Source organism: Triticum urartu, chromosome 7 (assembly GCF_003073215.2).
Source record: "Triticum urartu cultivar G1812 chromosome 7, Tu2.1, whole genome shotgun sequence".
NCBI classification, from domain to species: domain Eukaryota; kingdom Viridiplantae; phylum Streptophyta; class Magnoliopsida; order Poales; family Poaceae; genus Triticum; species Triticum urartu.
The window spans coordinates 278,063,934-278,082,616 of NC_053028.1; positions in this window are offsets into that span (position 1 = coordinate 278,063,934).

An 18,683-nucleotide genomic window follows, 5' to 3' on the forward strand; every position below is an offset into this window, starting at 1 on the left:
AAAACACATAAACTCATAATACTGATCGTCACCGAACGTTAAGCGTGCGGACCATACGGGTTCGAGAACTATGTAGACATGACCGAGACTCATCTCCGGTCAATAACCAATAGCGGAACCTGGATGCTCATATTGGTTCCTACATATTCTATGAAGATCTTTATCGGTCAAACCGCATAACAACATACGTTGTTCCCTTTGTCATCAGTATGTTACTTGCCCGAGATTCGATCGTTGGTATCTCAATACCTAGTTCAATCTCGTTACTGGCAAGTCTCTTTACTCGTTCCGTAATGCTACATCCCGTAACTAACTCATTAGTTACATTGCTTGCAAGTTTTATAGTGATGTGCATTACCGAGAGGGCCCAGAGATACCTCTCCGATACACGGAGTGACAAATCCTAATCTCGATCTATGCCAACTCAACAAACACCATCGGAGACACCTGTAGAGCATCTTTATAGTCACCCAGTTACGTTGTGACATTTGATAGCACACTAAGTGTTCCTTCGGTATTCGGGAGTTGCATAATCTCATAGTCATAGGAACATGTATAAGTTATGGAGAAAGCAATAATAGTAAACTAAACGATCATCATGCTAAGCTAACTGATGGGCTGAGTCAATCATATCATTCTCTAATGATGTGATCCCGTTAATCAAATGACAACTCATGTCTATGGTTAGGAAACATAGCCATCTTTGATTAACGAGCTAGTCAGGTAGAGGCATACTAGTGACACTCTGTTTGTCTATGTATTCACACATGTACTAAGTTTCCGGTTAATACAATTCTAGCATGAATAATAAACATTTATCATGATACAAGGAAATATAAATAACAACTTTATTATTGCCTCTAGGGCATATTTCCTTCAGTCTCCCACTTTCACTAGAGTCAATAATCTAGATTACATTGTAATGATTCTAACACCCATGGAGTCTTGGTGCTGATCCTGTTTTGCCCGTGAGAGAGGCTTAGTCAACGGGTCTGCAACATTCAGATCCGTATGTATCTTGCAAATCTCTATGTCTCCCTCCTTGACTTGATCGCGGTGGAATTGAAGCGTCTCTTGATGTGCTTGGTTCTCTTGTGAAATTTGGATTCCTTTGCCAAGGAAATTGCACCAGTATCGTCACAAATGATTTTCATTGGACCCGATGCACTAGGTATGACACCTAGATCAGATATGAAATCCTTCATCCAGACTCCTTCATTTGCTGCTTCCGAAGCAGCTATGTACTCCGCTTCACACGTAGATCCCTCCACGACGCTCTGCTTGGAACTGCACCAACTGACAGCTCTACCATTCAATAAAAATACGTATCTGGTTTGTGACTTAGAGTCATCCGGATTAGTGTCAAAGCTAGCATCGATGTAACTGTTTACGACGAGCTCTTTGTCACCTCCATAAATGAGAAACATATCCTTAGTCCTTTTCAGGTATTTCATGATGTTCTTGACCGCTGTCCAGTGATCCACTCCTGGATTACTTTGGTACCTCCCTGCTAAACTGATAGCAAGGCACACATCAGGTCTGGTACACAGCATTGCATACATGATAGAACCTATGGCTGAAGCATAGGGAATGACTTTCATTTTCTCTCTATCTTATGGAGTGGTCGGGCATTGAGTCTGACTCAACTTCACACCTTGTAACACAGGCAAGAACCCTTTCTTTGCTTGATCCATTTTGAACTTCTTCAAAACTTTATCAAGGTATGTGCTTTGTGAAAGTCCAATTAAGTGTATTGATCTATCTCTATATATCTTGATGCCCAATATATAAGCAGCTTCACCGAGGTCTTTCATTGAAAAATTCTTATTCAAGTATCCTTTTATGCTATTCAGAAATTCAGTATCATTTCCGATCAAAAATATGTCATCTACATATAATACCAGAAATGCTACAGAGCTCCCACTCACTTTCTTGTAAATACAGGCTTCTCCAAAAGTATGTATAAAATCATATGCTTTGATCACACTATCAAAGCATATATTCCAACTTTGAGAGGCTCACACCAGTCCATAAATGGATCGCTGGAGCTTCCACACTTTGTTAGAACCTTTTGGATCGACAAAACCTTCTGGTTGCATCATATACAACTCTTATTTAAGATATCCATTAAGGAATGCAGTTTTGACATCCATTTGCCAAATTTCATAATCATAAAATGCGGCAATTGCTAACATGATTCGGGCAGACTTAAGCATTGCTACGGGTGAGAAGGTCTCATCATAGTCAACTCCTTGAACTTGTCGAAAACCTTTTGCAACAAGTCGAGCTTTGTAGACAGTAACATTACCGTCAGCGTCAGTCTTCTTCTTGAAGATCCATTTATTCTCAATGGCCTGTCGATCAACGGGCAAGTCAACTAAAGTCCACACTTTGTTCTCATACATGGATCCCATCTCAGATTTCATGGCCTCAAGCCATTTTGTGGAATCTGGGCTCATCATCGCTTCCTCATAGTTTGTAGGTTCATCATGGTCAAGTAACATTACCTCCAGAACAGGATTACCGTACCACTCTGGTGCGGATCTTATTCTGGTTGACCTACAAGGTTCGGTAGTAACTTGATCAGAAGTTTCATGATCATCATCATTAGCTTCCTCACTTACTGGTGTAGGAATCACTGGAACTGATTTCTGTGATGAACTACTTTCCAATAAGGGAGTAGGTACAATTACCTCGTCAAGTTCTACTTTCCTCCCACTCACTTCTTTCGAGAGAAACTCCTTCTCTAGAAAGGATCCATTCTTAGCAACAAATATCTTGCCTTTGGATCTGTGATAGAAGGTGTACCCAATAGTCTCCTTTGGGTATCCTATGAAGACACATTTCTCCGATTTGGGTTCGAGCTTATCAGGTTGAAGCTTTTTCACATAAGCACCGCAACCCCAAACTTTAAGAAACGACAACTTGGGTTTCTTGCCAAACCACAGTTCATAAAGTGTCGTCTCAACGGATTTTGATGGTGCCCTATTTAACGTGAATGCAGCTGTCTCTAAAGCATAACCCCAAAACGATAGCGGTAAATCAGTAAGAGACATCATAGATCGCACCATATCTAATGAAGTGCGGTTACGACGTTCGGACACACCATTAACTGTGGCGTTCCAGGTGGTGTGAGTTGCGAAACTATTCTGCATTGTTTCAAATGAAGACCAAACTCATAACTTAAATATTCTCCTCCACGATCAGATCATAGAAACTTAATTTTCTTGTTACGATGATTTTCCACTTTACTCTGAAATTCTTTGAACTTTTCAAATGTTTCAGACTTATGTTTCATCAAGTAGATATACCTATATATGCTCAAATCATCCGTGAAGGTAAGAAAATAACGATACCCGCCGCGAGCATCAACACTCATCGGACCGCTTACATTAGTACATATTATTTCCAACAAGTCTGTTGCTCGCTCCATTGTTCCGGAGAACCGAGTCTTAGTCATCTTGCCCATGAGGCATGGTTCGCAAGCATCAAGTGATTCATAATCAAGTGATTCCAAAAGTCCATCAGCATGGAGTTTCTTCATGTGCTTTAGACCAGTATGACCTAAACGGTAGTGCCACAAATAAGTTTCACTATCATTATTAAACTTATATCTTTTGGCTTCAATACTATGAACATGTGTATCACTATTATCAAGATTTAGTAAAAATAGACCACTCATCAAGGGTGCATGACCATAAAAGATATTACTCATATAAATAGAACAACCATTATTCTCTGATTTAAATTAATATCTGTCTCGCATCAAACAAGATCCAGATATAATGTTCATGCTCAACGCTGGCACCAAATAACAATTATTTAGGTCTAAAACTAATCCCGAAGGTAGATGTAGAGGTAGCGTGCCGACGGCGATCACATCGACTTTGGAACCATTTCCCACACGCATCGTCACCTCGTCCTTAGCCAATCTTCGCTTAATCCATAGCCCCTATTTCGAGTTGCAAATATTAGCAACAGAACCAGTATCAAATACCCAGGTGCTACTGCGAGCATTAGTAAGGTACACATCAATAACATGTATATCAAATATACCTTTCACTTTGCCATCCTTCTTCTCCGCCAAATACTTGGGGCAGTTCCGCTTCCAGTGACCAGTCCCTTTGCAGTAGAAGCACTTAGTCTCAGGCTTAGGTCCAGACTTGGGATTCTTCACTTGAGCAGAAACTTGCTTGCCGTTCTTCTTGAAGTTCCCCTTCTTCCCTTTACCCTTTTTCTTGAAACTGGTAGTCTTGTTGACCATCAACACTTGATGCTCCTTCTTGATTTCTACCTCCGCAACCTTTAGCATTGTGAAGAGCTCGGGAATTGTCTTATCCATCCCTTGCATATTATAGTTCATCACGAAGCTCTTGTAGCTTGGTGGCAGTGATTGAAGAACTCTATCAATGACACTATCATCAGGAAGATTAACTCCCAGCCGAGTCAAGTGGTTGTGGTACCCAGACATTCTGAGTATATTTTCACTTACAGAACTATTCTCCTCCATTTTGCAGCTATAGAACTTATTGGAGACTTCATATCTCTCAATCCGGGCATTTGCTTGAAATATTAACTTCAACTCCTGGAACATCTCATATGCTCCATGACGTTCAAAACGTCGTTGAAGTCCCGGTTCTAATCCGTAAAGCATGGCACACTGAACTATCGAGTAGTCGTCAGCTTTGCTCTGCCAGACATTCATAACATCTGGTGTTACTCCTGCAGCAGGTTTGTCACCTAGCGGTGCTTCTAGGATGTAATTCTTCTATGCAGCAATGAGGATAATCCTCAAGTTACGGACCCAGTCCGTGTAGTTGCTACCATCATCTTTCAACTTAGCTTTCTCTAGGAACGCATTAAAATTCAACGGAACAACAACACGGGCCATCTATCTACAACAACATAGACATGCAAAATACTATCAGGTACTAAGTTCATGATAAATTAAAGTTCAATTAATCAAATTACTTAAGAAATCCCACTTAGATAGACATCCCTCTAATCATCTAAGTGATCACGTGATCCATATCAACTAAACCATGTTTGATCATCACGTGAGATGGAGTAGTTTTCAATGGTGAACATCACTATGTTGATCATATCTACTATATGATTCACGCTCGACCTTTCGGTCTCAGTGTCCCGAGGCCATATCTGCATATGCTAGGCTCGTCAAGTTTAACCCGAGTATTCTGCGTGTGCAAAACTGGCTTGCACCCGTTGTATGTGAACGTAGAGCTTATCACACCCGATCATCACGTGGTGTCTCGGCACGACGAACTGTAGCAACGGTGCATACTCAGGGAGAACACTTATACCTTGAAATTTAGTGAGAGATCATCTTATAATGCTACCGTCGAACTAAGAAAAATAAGATGCATAAAGGATAAACATCACATGCAATCAATATAAGTGATATGATATGGCCATCATCATCTTGTGCCTTTGATCTCCATCTTCAAAGCACCGTCATGATCACCATCGTCATTGGCTTGACACCTTGATCTCCATCGAAGCATCATTGTCATCTCGCCAACTATTGCTTCTACGACTATCACTACCGCTTAGTGATAAAGTAAAGAAATTACATGGCGATTGCATTTCATACAATAAAGCGACAACCATATGGCTCCTGCCAGTTGCCGATAACTCTGTTACAAAACATGATCATCTCATACAATAAAATTTAGCATCATGTCTTGACCATATCACATCACAACATGCCCTGCAAAAACAAGTTAGACGTCCTCTACTTTGTTGTTGCAAGTTTTACGTGGCTGCTACGGGCTGAGCAAGAACTGTTCTTACCTACGCATCAAAAACCACAACGCGGTATAGTGATTACTTTTTGATCTTCAGAAAGAACCATGTTCATTGAATCTGATTCAACTAAAGTTGGAGAAACTGACACCCACTAGCCACCTGTCTGCGAAGCACATCGATAGAACCAGTCTCGTGTAAGCATACACGTAATGTCGGTCTGAGCCGCTTCATCCAACAATACCTCTAAATCAAGAATCAACTAGTGACGGCAAGCAATATGTATATACCCACGCCCACAACTCCTTTGTGTTCTACTCATGCATATAATATCTACACATAGACCTGGCTCGGATGCCACTGTTGTGGAACACAGTAATTTCAAAAAATCCTACGCACACGCAAGATCCATCTAGGTGATGCATAGCAACGAGAGGGGAAGAGTGTTGTCCATGTACCCTCGTAGACCGTAAGCGGAAGCATTATGACAACGCGGTTGATATAGTCATACGTCATCATGATCCAACCGATCCTAGTACCGAAGGTACAACACCTCCGCAATCTGCACACGTTAAGCTCGGTGACATCCCGTGAACTCTACATCCAGCTGAGTGTCAAGAGAGAGAGAGAGTTTCGTCAGCATGACGACATGATGATGAAGCTACTGGCGCAGGGCTTCGCCTAAGCACTGCAACGATATGACCGAGGTGGAAATCTGTGGAGGGGGGCACCACACATGGCTAAACAATCAACTTGTGTGTGTATGGGGTGCCCCCTCCCCCGTATATAAAAGGAGTGGAGGAGGGGTAGGGCCGGCCCCTCTATGGCGCGCCCAAGGGGAGTCCTACTCCCATCGGGAGTAGGATTCCCCCTTCCCTAGTTGGATTAGGAGAGGAAGGAAGGGGGAGAGAGGGCGAAGGAAAGGGGGGCCGACCCCACCTAATTCGGACTGGGCTAGGGGGGGGGGGAGGGGCGCCCCCTCCTAGGATCCCTTCTCGTCTCTCCCACTATGGCCCAATAAGGCCCATATACTCCCCCGGGGGTTCCGGTAAGCTCCCGGTACTCCGGTATATGCCCGAACTCACCTGGAACCATTCCGATGTCCAAACATAGGCTTCTAATATATCGATCTTTATGTCTCGACCATTCCGAGAATCCTCGTCATGTCTGTGATCATATCCGGGACTCTGAACTACCTTCGGTACATCAAAACACATAAACTCATAATACCGATCGTCACCGAACGTTAAGCATGCGGACCCTACTGGTTCGAGAACTATGTAGACATGACCGAGACTCATCTCCGGTCAATAACCAATAGCGGAACTTGGATGCTCATATTGGTTCCTACATATTCTACGAAGATCTTTATCGGTCAAACCGCGTAACAACATACGTTGTTCCCTTTGTCATCGGTATGCTACTTGCCCGAGATTCGATCATCGGTATCTCAATACCTATTTCAATATCGTTACCGGCAAGTCTCTTTACTCGTTCCATAATGCTACATCCCATAAATAACTCATTAGTTACATTGCTTGCAAGGTTTATAGTGATGTGCATTACCGAGAGGGCCCAGAGATACCTCTTCGATACACGGAGTGACAAATCCTAATCTTGATCTATGCCAACTCAACAAACACCATCGGAAACACCTGTAGAGCATCTTTATAGTCACCCATTTATGTTGTGACGTTTGATAGCACACTAAGTGTTCCTCGGTATTCGGGAGTTGCATAATCTCATAGTCATAGGAACATGTATAAGTTATGGAGAAAGCAATAATAGTAAACTAAACGATCATCGTGCTAAGCTAACGGATGGGTCAAGTCAATCATATCATTCTCTAATGATGTGATCCCGTTAATAAAATGACAACTCATGTCTACGGTTAGGAAACATAACCATCTTTGATTAACGAGCTAGTCAGGTAGAGGCATACTAGTGACACTCTGTTTGTCTATGTATTCACACATGTACTAAGTTTCCGGTTAATACAATTCTAGCATGAATAATAAAAATTTATCATGATACAAGGAAATATAAATAACAACTTTATTATTGCCTCTAGGGAATATTTCCTTCAATTAAATGCCCAAAATCTTGTTTGATTTCATTATCTTAATTATCAAGGCAATCCCACGCGATGGATAGGGCCTGCGATAGGACAATTGATTCTTGATGCAAGACCCGTGCCTGTCAAGATGTTATTTGGACACATCCCCCACTTTGGTTCGTAACAAGCACATCTCCATGGGTGACTTCGAGCGCACAAATTAAGATCATATTTGGTCCCCAACACAAATACTCCCTCCGTCCCAAAATTCTTGTCTTAGATTCGTCTAGATACAGATGTATCTAATACTAAAACGTGACTTGATACATACGTATTTAGACAAATATAAGACAAGAATTTTGGGATGGAGGGAGTACATGGTTGTAAGCATTAAGACCTCATACCCGTACCTCTTTTTACTATAAGTGTTTGAATCATGATTTGCTTGCTTGATCCGGTCAAAAGCTGAAATTGATCCTTTAACATAAGCTTGCTAGAGACCATCTTGAAGGGAATGTTCCTCTTGTGGGCTCAATAACCCAGGGTCACCTCGGGGGAATAGGTGTGGGATACACTTTTCTGTTCCAATTGTTGGGGAACGTAGTAATTTCAAAAAATTTCCTACGCACACGCAAGATCATGGTGATGCATAGCAACGAGAGGGGAGAGTGTTGTCTACGTACCCTCGTAGACCGTTCGCGGAAGCGTTATATCAATGTGGTTGATGTAGTCGTACGTCTTCACGTCCGACCGATCCAAGTACCGAAAGCACGGCACCTCTGAGTTCTGCACATGTTTGGCTCGGTGACGTCCTCGCCTTCTCGATCCAGCAAGAGGGGCGAAGTAGTAGATGAGTTCCGGCAACACGACGGCGTGGTGACGGTGTTGGTGAAGAACAATCTCCGCAGGGCTTCGCCTAAGCACTACGAAAATTATGACGGAGGATAAACTAGAGGGGACGGGGTTGCCGGCACACGGCTTGGTGTTTCTTGATATGTCTTTGGTGCTAGCCCTACCCCTCTATTTATATGTTGAGCCCTGGGGTCGAAACTTGGAGTAAAAGCCTCCTCAAAGTCGGTTTTACCCGAAAGGCAAGAGTCCTTCTCGGACTCCAGGGCTAGACGCCAGGGTTCACGGCGTCTACCCCCTAGACGCCAGGGTTCCTGGCGTCTAGCCTCTGGTCTCCGCATAACTTCCTTTTGCACTTTCCAAAAGCCTCGTGGGCTTTCCCCTTTGGCCCAAATAAAGTGTTCTCGTGCCCAAACATTTCGGGAAACATCTGGAACCCCTTCCGGTGAATTCCGGAACCCTTCCGGAGATCAAACACTACTATCCCATATATCAAACTTTATCTCCGGACCATTCCGGAGTTCCTCGTCATGTCCGTGATCTCATCCCGGACTCCGAACAACATTCGGTCATCAACATACATAACTCATATAGTACTATATCGTCAATGAATGTTAAGCGTGCCGACCCTACGGGTTCGAGAACTATGTAGAGATGACCGAGACACCTCTCTGGTCAATAACCAATAGCGGGACCTGGATGCCCATATTGGCTCCTACATATTCTACGAAGATCTTTACCGGTCAGACCACATAACAACATACATTGTTCCCTTTGTCATCGGTATGTTACTTGCCCGAGATTCGATCGTCGGTATCTCAATACCTAGTTCAATCTCGTTACCGGCAAGTCTATTTATTCGTTCCGTAATACATCATCCCGCAACTAACTCATTAGTTGCAATGCTTGCAAGGCTTATAGTGATGTGCATTACCGAGTGGGCCCAGAGATACCTCTCCGATAATCGGAGTGACAAATCCTAATCTCGAAATACGCCAACCCAACAAGTACCTTTGGAGACACCTGTAGAGCACCTTTATAATCACCCAGTTACATTGTGACGTTTGATGGCACACAAAGTGTTCCTCCGGTAAACGGGAGTTGCATAATCTCATAGTCATAGGAACATGTATAAGTCATGAAGAAAGCAATAGCAACAAACTAAACGATCAAGTGCTAAGCTAACGGAATGGGTCAAGTTAATCACATCATTCTCCTAATGATGTGATCCCGTTAATCAAATGACAACTCATGTCTATGGTTAGGAAACATAACCATCTTTGATCAACGAGCTAGTCAAGTAGAGGCATACTAGTGACACTCGGTTTCTCTATGTATTCACACATGTATTATGTTTCCAGTTAATACAATTCTAGCATGAATAATAAACATTTATCATGATGTAAGGAAATAAATAATAACTTTATTATTGCCTCTAGGGCATATTTCCTTCACCAATACCGGATCACTAAAAGGAGGTATCAAGCCCTTTCGGGCACCATTGTTGGGGAGGAGTTTAGACCTAGTCTTTGTATTGAGAGTTCTTTTGTTAAAGTTAAGTTTCATTTTTTCTTTTTACTCTTCTGTTTTTAGTATAAGTTTGATTTTTTTGCAAGTCTTGTTAGTTGAAAAACCCAAAAAGATTACTATGGCTCATAATATAAGGAGTTTTTCTACTCCCAGCAACAACTTCATGCGTGAACCAATAGCACAACTTGAGGTTGCAACCGCTGAGTATGAGATCAAACCGAACTTAGTTTCCATGGTTCAACAGGACCAATTTGGAGGTTCTGCTTCTGAAGATGCCGATATGCATTTGCATAATTTCACTAAATTGTGCAATACGACACACATTAGAGATTATGACCTTTATAATTTGAACTTGCATCTATTTCCTTTCTCTTTGAGAGGAAAAGCAAAATAATGGCTTCTAGCCCTACCTAGAGGCACTATTACTTCTTGGCCTAATTGTTGCAACAAATTTTCATCTAAGTTTTGTCCACCTGCAAAAATTATGCAATTACATTATCAGATTACATGTTTCAAGCAGAAAGAACGTGAGCCACTAGTGATTGCGTGGGATAGAATGAAAGAATCTATAAGGAACTGTCCTAATCATGGAATGGAAGAATGGTTGATCCATCATATGTTTTATAATGGTTTAAATCACATTTCAAAAACTATGCTTGACACAGCTGCAAGAGGAACAATCATTGGAAAGCCCATGGATGATGTAAAGAAACTACTTCATGATATGCTAGAAACCCATGCCCAATGGCATGTTGAAAGATCCACCGCCAAGAGGGTGAATGCCATTGAAGAAAGTAGCACAGAGTTGATAGCCAAGCTTGGTGAACTTATCTCCGTGATGAAAGGTAAAGAAGAGGTAAACGTGAATGCCATCACTAATGAAGAAACAAGTGATGTGAATTTTATTACTCGTAATAGCTATAATCCTAACTGGAAACAACGGTTATGCTCCTAGACTTCCTTATCCTAATAATGGAGGAGCATCGAATAATTTTAGTGGAGCTAGTAGGAGCAATAGAAATACTCTTGAAGAAACTCTTGAAAGTTTTATTGTTAGTCAAACTGAGCAGAATGAAAACTTCAAGAATATCTTGAAGAATCATGATAATTTACTTGGTTAGTTGACCAGTAAGGTTGTTGGACTAACAAATGATGTGCAGATACTTGAAGGAAGATCCAATAAATATGGGAGCACAAGTGGGTAAAATTGGAGAAAGCCAAACATTAATCCTAGCCAAGTTTGCAGGTAAACCAGAACCTAACCCAGTTGAAGATGTTAAATTCTTGAGAAGCAACGAAGGGAAGACCGAAGAACTGGAAACAAGCCATGTGCCAGAATATGATTATATCGTTGCTAATTTTGTAAAGATGATTTCAATGAAATATCCACTACTTGAGTAACTAATAACCAAGCATATAATGTCTTCGTTGAAAAAGTTGCAGCCAAGGTAGTGAACTTGATGATGAGATAAAGAAGCTTTGCAGTAAGTTACCAGCTAAGCCGGAAGATGCTTTTGAACCTACTATAGGGATGGATATTGGATTGAATAAATTCAGTGCTTTATGTGATCTAGGGGCTAGTGTTTCCACTATCACCAAACTATTTATGATAGTCTCAATCTAGGTCCTTATGCAACTGCTGAGATTGTACTGAATATGGCTAATTCTACTTTTACTCATGCAGTAGGCATTAAGCATGAAGTTATACTTCAAATTAATGACATCCCTGTCATGATTGATCTTGTGATAGTAGATATGCCTGAAGATCCTATTGCTCCTATAATTCTCGGTAGACCTTTCCTAAGGACTATCAAAGCCGTGATAAATGTATTTGAGGGGAATGTGAGATTTGACTTACCAGCTAAAGATCCTTTTGTGAGACATTTCCCCAGGAAAAAGAAAATGAAGACCTATGCTAGAGAAGGCATCATTGTGAATGCTAGAAGCTATGATCTCGGTGTGTTTGCACCACCATGATCACCACTACAGTCGAGCTAACCGACCGAAAACAAATGCTTCATGGGAGCTAACCCACGCGAATAAAGTAGACAACTAAGTTTTTATTTTTGTTTTAGTAAAAGAGTGATTGAAGTTCTAGATAAAAAAGTAAGTTTGGAAGAGTCATTCTAATGAGGTCTATGCTATGTGCACATTAAATTATATGTTGTATTGACGTTTGGATGCCTGGAAATATGTCTATGCATTGTGTTGGAACTAATTAACTCCATAGGAAAACAAAGAAAAAGAGAAGTTCTGAAAGAAACAGATCAAAAGACAACCTTTCAAATGACCGTGCTAGTCGTTTGGGCGGTCGCATGGCTTCCTGAGGTTCTAATGAAAAACAACCAGAGGTAACAGAGCATTTGACGGTGTTTCAAACAAGCGCACACACTCGTTTGAGCAGTCGTATGAGATCTCTGCAGAAATGGGAAAAAGACCGGAGCATTTGACGGCGTTCGATGCGGGCGCCTGTGCCCGTTCGCGCAGTCGTATGACATCCTAGACCAGAAGAAGAAATAACCAGAGCATTCGATAACGTTTCATGCGGGCGCCGCCGCCCGTTTCATCGGTCGCATGAGGTATGCACAAACGCAGGTAAGCTAATAGGGTAAATGAGGGCCTTTCATATGAGCGCTTGCACACATATGGGCGGTCGTATGGACCCCTGGCGGTCACAATAAGCCCTAGGAAGGAGGTAAATCACCCCCATATCTCTCGTTTCTTCTTCTTCTTCTTCTTCTTCCTCCAAACCTCTCGAAACCCTAGCAAAACTTCGCTCGATCTCTCTACTCATTTGATTTTAGTTCAAATCCTTCTGCATGATCGATCTACGATATGTTTATCCTCCGATCCCCAATTTATTTTTCATGAATCAGTGTTCTACATGCCTAGCATTGCCATGTTTAGGAAATGCATATTTTTGACCCAAATTTGAGTTTGGCTTGGATTAGTTCAAATCCTTCTACATGATCGATCTACGATATGTTTTCAGAGGAGTATGATGTTGTAAGTATCATAGGATCAACATTGTTTGATTGTATTGGACTGGAAAATTGTTTTGTAGATGTTTACGAGGAGGTCCACTCGTGTACGCGGTGCTTCAAGTTCATCCACCGCACCGCCACAACAAGTTTTCACTCAGGGGGTCGTCTTCATCGACCGTGAAGCAAGAAGGAAATTTCTGAAGCTCGGTGCAAGGAAGATCAAAGCATCCAAGTGGTCTTGCGAGTCAACACTCGCCAAGATAGGTACAAGGAGAATTTTCTAAGGTGAATGAAGATAATATGCTAATTATTAGGAAAGCAACAAATCTTGACGTTGGTTATTCACCCAACTTGGGGGCAATACTTTTGCTACACCCTGCGCATCAAGCAAATCATGCACAAGGAGATATCATGTGTGGAGGAGTGATCACCATGTTGGCCAACTCCCTTGGACAATCACCTTTGCCCCATTACTGGTAACAACCTTGTTAACATTCGTGTTCTTACTAGTGCTGGAATTGCACATGTAGGAGATGCAACTTTTGACCAACAATGCCCGGAACCAAAACAAGTTGATGAAGAAGATCTCGCCCACCGATGGAGAAGAGGAGCAGCCACAACAAGAAGCCTACACCATCCTATGCAGACGTCAGAAGCCTCCGGGGCTTTACTGATGGTATGAGCAACCTCGCCATGTCCCTTCAAGGCACGTCCACATACATGAACATGAACTTCACCAAGTGGATCCAAGGATGGGCTCCTGACCAACTGCCACAATGATCCTGTTGGTTTGGGCTTGCAAAAGCTTAAGCTTGGGGGAGGTCATCACCACTTCTACATCAAGATATGGCAATATTATTTGAATATATTGTAATGGGGTTGTACTTAAGGTCATGGAACTTCAAAACATTTGTGTTGGTTTGTTCCAACACTTTGCTTTTATTTGCTTTCATTTTTTCCTTTTGTTTTTTCCTTTATGATTTTCCATTTGCAAGTTAGTTTTCAAAAACCAAAAAACCAAAAAAGGAGAATAAGCTTGCTTTGCTCTTACTCTTTTTGCCCCTTGGAGTTTGTTTGGATTTTTGTTTTCAGAGGAGTTGATATACGTCGGATAATGAGGAATGCAAGAGTAAGGAAGAGAAGTGTGCAAATTCACAACCATGAAGGTATGTCCTACGACTCCTGTCTTTTGCACTTGAAATACTTAGAGTAGGTGTAGTAGTAGGTAGTAGTAGTATGTGTGATATGTGCAAATGGTAGTAAGTCTTGATAATTAAGACACATGTTTTGTTATAGTAGCTAAAATAATTTTGTAACCTTTGTTCTATTTAATCTAGATAACCATGACTTGTCGTGGTACTGTTTTTAATGAAATAATCTTAACTAAGGATAACCATGCACAAGAGAAAGTCTTCAAAGAGTTGGATCTTGAGATTTTTTTAGATAAGATGATGTTTGAAATGCTCAACCCCATATTGCTAATTTTAATAGACTTGATAACACTTGTGGATTAAATTTTGTAGAGGAACTTAGTTGAAGGGTGAATGAGGTTATGCCAAAAAAATGTGTTGTTTCTCTTACATGGCGCTTCAACTTCTCACTAGTGCCATGGCCCTGCTACTCTATGCACATGTACGTGTGTAAATGTGGTTTGTTCACCTTTATTGATGTTACGCCGAGGAATCTGTGGTGCCACAAGTGTAAGGGATCAATCATAGTACTTTCAATAAGTAAGAGTGTCGAACCCAACGAGGAGCAGAAGGAAATGACAAGCGGTTTTCAGCAAGGTAATTTTTGCAAGCACTGAAATTGTTGGTAACAAGTAGTTTGATAGTAAGATAATTTGTAACAAGCAAGTAACAACAACGACAACAAAAGTGCAGAAAGGTAGCCCAATCCTTTTTGTAGCAAAGGACAAGCCAAAACAATCTCTTACAATAAGCAAAGTGTTCTTGAGGGCACATGCGAAATTCATCTAGTCACTTTCATCATGTTGGTTTGATTCACGTTCGCTTCTTTGATAATTTGATATGTGGGTGGACCGGTGCTTGGGTGCTGTTCTTACTTGAACAAGCCTCCCACTTATGATTAACCCCCTCGCAAGCATCCGCAACTAAGAGAAAAGTATTAAGATAAAATCTAACTGTAGCATTAAACATATGCATCCAAATCAGTCCCTTACGGAATAGCGCAAAAAACTAGGGTTTAAGCTTCTGTCACTCTAGGAACCCATCATCTAATAACTACTCCACAATGCATTCCCTTAGGCCCAAAGATGGTGAAGTGTCATGTAGTCGACGTTCACATAACACCACTAAGGGAATCACAACATACATATCATCAAAATATCGAACGAATAACAAAATCACACGACTACTTGCAACGTGACTTCTCCCGTGACCTCAAGAACGAGGAAAACTACTCACAAACAATATTCATGCTTGATTGCTCATATCTGCGTTGGTATTTTCCCCGAAGAGGAGAGGATGATGCATCATAACGCCGGTAAGTATTTCCCTCAGTTATGAAACCAAGGTTATCAATCTAGTAGGAGAACCAAGCAACACTATGTAAATGGTACCTTCACACAAAGAACAAATACTTGCAACCCAACGCATAAGAGGGGTTGGCAATCCCTCCTCGTTATTGAGACAGATAAAATTATAGTAGATTGGATAAATAGATCTTGCAAAAACACAAAATAAAATAAAGAAAGAAAAAGTGCAACAAGGTATTTTTGGGTTTTTGGAACAATAGATCTGAAAACAATACAATAAAAGATAGACCCGGGGCCGTATATTTCACTAGTGGCTTCTCTCGAGAAAATAACATACGGTGGGTAAACAAATTACTATTGGGCAATTGATAGAAGAGAAAATAATTATGACGATATCCAAGGCAATGATCATGTATATAGGCATCACGTCCAAGATTAGTAGACCGGCTCCTGCCTGCATCTACTACTATTACTCCACACATCGACCGCTATCCAGCATGCATCTAGTGTATTAAGTTCATGGAGAAATGGAGTAATGTAATAAGAACGATGACATGATGTAGACAAGATCTATTCATGTAGGAATAGACCCCGTCTTTTTATCCTTAATAACAACGATACATGCGTGCCTCGCTACCCCTTCTATCACTGGGTGAGGACACCGCAAGATCGAACCCATCACAAAGCACCTCTTCCCATTGCAAGAAAATCAATCTAGTTGGCCAAACCAAATCAAAGTTTCGGAGAAGAAATATGATGCTATAATAATCATGCACATAAGAGATCAAAGAAGACTCAAATAATATTCATAGATAGATCTGATCATAAACTCGCAATTCATCGGATCCCAACAAATACACTGCAAAAAGTAAATAGATCTCCAAGAACATCGAGGAGAACATTGTATTGAGAATAAAAAAGAGAGAATAAGCCATCTTTCTACTGCCTACGGACCCGTAGGTCTATGGTGAACTACTCATGCATCATCGGAGGAGAACCAATGAGGATGATGAACCCCTCCGTGATTGTGTTCCCCTCTGGCAAGGTGCCGTAATAGGGCTCTAGATTGGATCTCATGGTTCTGGAACTTGCGGCGGCTGGAATTGTGTTTCGTCGACTCCCCTAGGGTTTCTGGAAAGGACTCCCATGGGCCCCACCATCCACCTGGGCACGCCAGGGGCCTCAGGCGTGCCCTGGTGGGTTGTGGGCCCCAAGGGCCTCCCCTCTGGCACTTCCTTGGCTCCCAAGTTGTCTTCTGGGCATAAAAAATTCTCCAAAAATTTCGCGGCATTTGGACTTCGTTTGGTACTGATATTCTGGGAAGTAAAAAACAAGCAAAAAAAAACCACTGGCACTAAGCACTATGTCAATAGGTTAGTCCCAAAAAATGATATAAAGTTGCTATAAAATGAATGTAAAAATCCAAGAATGATAATATAACAGCATGGAACAATAAAAATTATAGATACGTTGGAGACGTATCAGCATCCCTAATCTTAATTCCTACTTGTCCTCGAGTAGGCAAATGATAAAAACAGAATTTTGATGTGGAATGCTGCCTAACATGTTCATCACATATTCTTTTTCTTTTGTAGCATGGACATTTGGAATTTTATATGATTCAAAACAATAGTCTATATTTGACATGAAGACTTCAATACTCAAGCATATCAACAAGCAACCATACCTTTCAAAATATCAACATTAAAGAAAGTTATCCCTAGCCCATCATGCTCAATCATTGATCCGTTCATGAAGCACACTCGAATATTAGCTACATCCAATGCACAAGTATGATCATAGTGCTCCCTAGTTGGTGTTTATAAGAGAAGATGGATACTCAAAAGAAAAAGGAAAATTGCATAAAGTAAATAGATAGGCCCTTCGAAGAGGGAAGCAGAGATTTGTAGAGGTGCCAAAGCTCAAAGCTTAAATTGAGAGATAAAAATATTTTGAGAGGCATGCTTTTCCGTTAATGGAAATGACCGAGTATTTCCCAATACTTTCCATGCTAGATACATCATAGGCGGTTCCCAAACATAAAATAAAGTTTATTCCTTTTTCCACCATTCTTTTACAATCCATGGCTAGCCATATCCATGGGTGCCTTCCATACCAACACTTTCCAAAGAATTTATTATTTGACAATATAAAGTAAATTTCTTTTTCATTTCAGGACTGGGCATCCCTGTTACCGCCACAGTCTTGTGCAATGACAAGTGAATAAACACTCATTTTGAGAATAACACATGTAGCATGGAAAAATATTGGCCACCCCGTGCTGCTTCATGAGCGGTACGGGCACACATAGAGGAAATTCATTTTGAAAATTAGAGTTGGCACATACAAATTTACTTAGGACGACACGGAAATACCGCATATAGGTAGGTATGGTGGACTCATATGGCATAACTGGGTTTAAGGATTTTGGATGCACAAGTATTATTGCCACTTAGTACAAGGAAAGGCTAGCAAAAGATTGAGCAGCAACCAACCAAGAAACAAAAATTCTCATATACGAGCATTAAGCATAACTATCACTACTGGAATTTTCTTATTTGCCGTCTGCCTATTCTTTGCCGTCAGCTTGCAAAAAATGGACGGCAAAGAACTGGCTGATGGTAAAGAATGTCTTTGCCATCAGCCAGTTCTTTGCCATCTGCTGGCGGACGGTAAAGAATCTTTGCCATCAGCGGGCGGACGGCAAAGAGGGAGGTGGGCCCCACTAACGAGCTGTTCAAAAAAAAAACCTAATGGCCCCCTCTTTGCCGTCCGCCAGCGGACGACAAAGAGCAAAGAAGCAGACGGCAAAGGGGGGCGGACGGCAATGAGATAACCTAACTAACGGCTCCCCACCCCACCCCTCCCTCCCTCTCTCTCTCTCTCTCTCTCTCTCTCTCTCCTCTCTCCCCGACGAGACCACCGCCAACCGCCGTTGCCGCCCCGACCACCCGCCCCCCCTTGCGCCGTCGCCCCACCACACGCCCCCTCGCCCCTTGCCCCG